We start from the raw sequence: 6,000 nt of genomic DNA on the forward strand, positions 1-6,000 counted from the left end.
TCTGGGGTTTTCTACTTCTTCATGTCCCCTACAGTATCTAGGACGAAAGTGTAGGCACTGAATAACCACTCATTCAATTCCTATCTCTCCTAATTCCTCTACAGAACCTACCTCACCTCCCTTCACCTCTCAAAATCTCCTCAAGCCTCTCAAATCATCAAAGCCAGTTAGATTCATACGCAACATCCCAGAGTTTGGGAATCACTGTTTCCTAAAATCTTCCGACAGGTTTGTCTTATGTCTCCACACGGTCCATTTTCTGAGGACGGGGCCGAGTCTTGGATGTCCTTTCTCAGTCCTCACTCTCCTGCCAGCTAATAGAGAGAGGGGATACTCAGTGTGGACTCTGTTCTCCTAAAGGCTCTTCACCTGGTGATCTGGTTTCCAAGAAAGGGAAACAAACTTGCATTGTAAACTGATTTATTAAGATACGTGCCCACCATTCTTGTCTTTTAGAAGCCAACAGTCTAAAAATATGCCACAGAGAGAAAGGGCACACAGACAATGAAAAGACAAGAACTGGAAGCAGACAGTATCTAAAAATATCAGGGTTCTGAACAGAAAAGGGTGGTTTTACTGTGTCACATGTTGAAAGCTTGTCCAAAGCAGCACGAATCTCCTCTCTCTCTCTCTTCCTGTCTCTCTCCCTCTCCCTGCCACCCCCAGTTTCTTCACTTCTCTTTCTCTATTCACTTCCTGCCTCTGAATATTTAAACCTTAAAAAAGTCAAAACAGAGTACAGTGGATAGCAAGCACCATGCCTATCACTGCTTGTTCTCCCCTGAAGAGCACACTGTGTCAGTCCTGTCAGATCACTGAGATGAAAGCCCTCTCCCTCTGGTCGCATTTAGTGTCCTCTTGATGCAGTGCTGATGAAGTTGCCCTGGATGTATCTTTGTGTGTGTGGTTTCCATCCCTTATTAGACTATAAACCCCTTTATAGAGGGATTGTGTCTCATTCACTCCCAGGGGCCACAGGACACTGTGCTGCCCAGTTTTCAGCATAAGAAAGTGTTTTTGCTAAAGGAATGAGCGAGCGATTACCTGAAACCATGACTCTCTCCGGGCCTTGACAACCTGTGGACACGCTGATATTAATAACCACATTTTGGTCCCACACAGCTCTCACCTCTACAACCAGGCAGTCTGTCACACACTGACTCCATCTGAATCAGGAATGAAGGAGGGGGCACCTCGACAATTCTGTCTGATGGAATCTCAGACAGACCCTAATATAAGAAACAGATGGGACAGGTTAAAACGTCTGGGTTTGGCAGAAGCTGCTTTGCTGTATGTAGAGTCTCTAAAGCAGCAAAGGGCCCAGGGCTCTGTGCCTGGACCCAAGGGGCCGTCTCAGGAGCAAGCCAAGCATGGCCCTGGCAGTCCTCCCTCTCCAACCAGGGCTGCTCTGTTTCTCCCAGGTTCATAGTCTAGGATTCTATGCAGGATTTTGTTGAAAGTCTTCCAGCAATTAGAAAATAAACTACTGGGTTACAACAAATTTTCCTAACTGCTTCCTGGAATAAAATGCACTGCTTGCGCCCACCTTCTCTGCAGGAGCACCCCTTGACCGCCATCCCCAGAACTGCTTCAGACCGCTGGCCACTGGGCAGTAGAATTGGAGCTGGGAGACTGTGGCTACCAGTTGCCCTTCCCTGACCCGTAGAACTGCGGCAAGTTGTCTTTCCTGCGGCCTTCCCCGGCCCTCGCAGACTTCAGGCCCTCCTGCACTGCCCCCCTCCCTAAACTTCCCATAAGTGTCCTTCGTTATCATGAGTGAATAACTGAATGTGAGAGCGGGTCTCCACCCCATGTCCCTGGTCTCAGATGAAGAAATCCCCTATGACTACAGACAGGCAGAGTGACCTGCCCAGTCACACTGTTAGATGGTGGCTGTGGAGACTCATTCTCCTTCCAGTCTTTGCATATTTAACAAGTTTAAAAGATCACAGTGAAAACCCAGGGACACCCGCGTATTCTGAGCATCAACCACTTGCAGGTAGGGTCAAATTCTCTCCAAAGCAGGGAGAGCGTTGTTCTCCTGCAGACACACTCAGCAGGTGGGTCATCACCCACTCTGCCTGTGTACAAAGCCAGCACTGAAGAAACTTGTTTTTTCTGACAAATTTTTGATAGTTGCAGCCAAATGGGAGAGGCCTTGAATTCCAAGAAAAATATTTCACTCACATCTTCCCCAGTTTACCTGCCTCAAGTATATGCGAGAGGGCTATGCTAGAGCTGCCGTCCGGCTGGGGACAGAGCTGCTATGTGTACCAGAGCTGCAGCATCCGTATGAAGGGAATCCAGCCAGGTCTGGCACTTTTCTGCCTCTCACAGCAATTCCTGTCTCCCTCGCCTGCCCCTTCTCCTCCCACCCCTCCCCCCAATCAAGAGTGTTGTTTCCCAAACCCCATTCCACAGCGATGTTGTTTTATAGGGCCCCTCCAAAATACCTTGAATAGTTCCTTTTTATCGCTTCCATTTTCTGAAAGCTCCAGCTGCTCCTCTGAAACCATCCAAATCTAATTAACCGTCTAAGCTGGAGTTAGGGAGAGCGGCTCACTTTCGGGTCCTTAGCATACCCATTCAGGTCTTCTTTCAATATGGGCACAAAACCAGGAATTTCTAATAATTGTATCTATGGGCCTGGAAGGGGAAAAAAAAAAGAAAAGAAAAAGAAAGAAAGAAAGCTGCTAATAAGTAGGTCTGTGAAAGCCGGGAGATCAGCACCTCGCCTGAACTTGGCAGCCCGGCCCCGAGAAACTTGGAGACAATGCCATGGGGGATCTGAACAGCTTAGCCTCCTGACTCAAATCTTGTGAGAACCGACCCGGCTGTGAATAGAGATCCCAGCCTCAGCACTAAATGGTCCCAGCTCAGACTCATTGAAATGTCTTCTCACAGAATTGGAAAAGAAGAGGGCCAGGAAAGTTTGCAGAATGTCAATAAGGCTGTGCTGAGAAGTGGAAGATGGGGAAATTCAGAGGTTTGCTCCTGAATGACATGGATTAAGACAAAAGCAACACGTTGGGTCTCTGCCAGGTGGCGCTGACAGGAGGGGACCGTGCTGCCTGGGGAGCTATCAGGGACGGGAGCTACCTGGGCATGGACCACTTCCTGGGGTGTCACGCTGGGGCTGGGGGCCATGGGACGTCACCTTCCTGCTCCTTTAATCAAAAAGGCACGGAGGGGGCAGGGTCTGCAGCCTGCTCCCTGGAACCCCAGCTCCCTGCCTCCCAAGAATGGCCTTCCTCATCATCACAACTCAGTCCCCTCACTTTGCTAAGAGAGGCCATGGAAAAATAAATATTTGCACCCATTTTTCCAGACCCATTTCAAACACCAGTACCTCCTAAAGCCTTCCCCAGTCCTCACTGCAGCTCTCACTGGCCGGCCCTTCCTCCCATTTTATTCTCTGTCTAACTGGCTGATTCCGGGGGTCTGGGACTGCACTGTATACTTCTGGTATGCCCCACAATTCCTTATGCTTAGGACCTAATTAATAAACATTATTTGAATAGACACATGACTAACCCAAGCTAAGCCTGGTATTCAACTCTGCCAACTCTCACAACAATTCAGAATTCTACCACATTGTGCATAGATGCTCTTCCCGATGGTTGGTTGGTTTACTTATTTTGATCACTGTGGGAGTAAAAATGAAAGAGGAGCAAAAGAGTTGCTTTTTGGTAGTACTACGCTGAAGGTAGATAAATTATAAGAAAAGATAATTTATGTTTGAACATTTACAGACATGTTGTGTTCCCGTATATATATGTATATACGTATGTATACGAATGTGTACGTATAGTCATACATATATGGAATGGGAGTGAATGTGTTTATAACAGAGTGATTACAATAAGAGAGAAAACCGTTTTCTTCTGGAAAGAAGTCGATGGTCTCTCATTGTAAAGAAGAACTGCGAGTTTTTATAAGGGGCATAGATCAGGCAGCGCACAATTTAGAATAGTGCTTGGCATCTAGCAAGCATGATGTGTTTTGTTCATTTTTTATTATCAACATTGTCTTGAGTTGTTTTTCCAGGAGTGGGAATGGGCTGTCTCTTAGGAATAGGAATTCACTCACAGGGCCTCACTGGCGAGCTTTTACTGAGGAGAACTAAAGCACTATCTCCAGTCACATCTTTGCTCTTGGTGACAGTGATCTGAAGCCCAGTTGTAGCCCAGATGTGAAGAGTGACAGAACTGGAACAGAGTGAATCACAAGCTGTTTCAGGCCACAAACTCCTCTCCAAATGAAACCACAGGCAGGTAAATAAGTCAGGGCCATCTCTGATTGGATGAGGTGTGTGGAGGCCTTCCCTCCTTCCCCCTCCCTCTTGTTCTCCCCTCCCCGCCCCTCAAACCCTGGTGGCCCCAGTGGGGCTCATGGGCTTCCTAGCTCAGATGACCATGCAAAACCTATGCTTTCCTCCAGCACCCCAGCTTTATAGAGTTAAGAGTTAGAAATTCCAGGTGCAGGTCCCAATTCTGCCTTTTTCTAGCTATGGCCTTGGGAGCTCATTCCCCTGGAGTAATCTCATTAATCTTGCCTAGAAAATGGCCATTATAAGCACTTCTTACTTTATGTGCAAAACAGTGTGCATCCCTCCTCTCGTGGGTCTTAAAGGGCACCAAACACAAAACTGAAGACGTGATCATGAACCTTCTTGGTCTTGATGGTCTTCATTATTTAAAGAAGAAACAGAGGATCTAAGACACTGTTGGGCCCGGGTCACCTGTAGCTCCTACCTCAGTCCTCTTCCCCCATCTCACCTGGTGACACTCTTGGTGAAGAGAAGAAACCTGTCTTTCGGTGGTTATGATAACTGACTCTGGAGCCAGAAGGGTTAGGTTCAAATCATGGCTCCCTCACCTGGCTTAAAATAAGCACTATACGTGTTAGCTATTATTATTACTACTATTATTTCTGCTTTTAATTGTTTTTCCAAGACTGTGAATGGACTCTCCCTTTTGCATGCAGCACACATAAATCATCCAATTAGCCAGTTTAGGGCTACAGATGGGACTAGATTATCCCATAAGCAGACAAAGTAAATACACCCAAGCAAAACAAAGGCACCAAAAAAAAAGAAGCCAACTTCAATAAACTTAGTTTTGTAATCAGAAAATTCCAGCAACAGAGGTAGAGTGAGCATAACAACCTTGTTTAAGTGTTTTCTTTCCAAAGGACTTACCGTGAAGCTTACCATGTTAGCTGCAGGAGGGAGCATAGCACGGCTGTCTCCCATATCAGGAGTCTGAACCTGGGACCTTGGCTTCCTCAGCCAAGCCCCTCTGGCTCCCTACACTTGGTAGCCATGGCAATCATCACTGTCACATTGTCCTTTCTGGGCCTAGTCGTCCACTTCATCCCGGGCCTCTCTCTTGGCCTCCTTCCATATTTGTTCTCCTCCCCTTCATCCTCTTCCCCAGCATGTTCAGGGATGGGGGGACAGGGATCAGCTGCAGAAAAGGTTTATGATGAGGCCAAACTCAGCTCTGTCCATCAGGTACTACCAGGTGGAGAAGGCACTTTTGACTTCCTCATAGGGACAAAGGCACTGATGTAACTCATGCCGAGGACCCCTCTGACACCACCCCATCTACAGCAAAGACAGCTGAAATACACAAGGCAGATGTCAGCAAGCTGTGAGCTAGAGAGCTGTCTGTCACTTTCTATCTTTCTCTTCAAGATCCTTTTGCTTCTTGTAGTGCCTTCCTCTCTCCTGTTCCTCAGAAGCTGCCCACGAGCTGGCCTCTGGCTGCCCAGGGTAACTAGCTGCAGCCTTCTGCCCAGGATATACCTCCACCCCACAGAAACTGAGACTGAATGTTTGTCTCCTACTTTCCCACCTCCACACATATGTACCTGGTGTGTCTCTCTCATTATTGAGAGAATTGGCTCAGCTGGTACCTGGTGGAATATTTATCAGTACAAAAACATTTGTGGTTACTGAGAGATTCCATCTGCTTCATCAGAGTGGCCTGTGCACTT

Source organism: Delphinus delphis, chromosome 13, assembly GCF_949987515.2.
Source record: "Delphinus delphis chromosome 13, mDelDel1.2, whole genome shotgun sequence".
In the NCBI taxonomy this organism is placed as follows: Eukaryota; Metazoa; Chordata; class Mammalia; order Artiodactyla; family Delphinidae; genus Delphinus; species Delphinus delphis.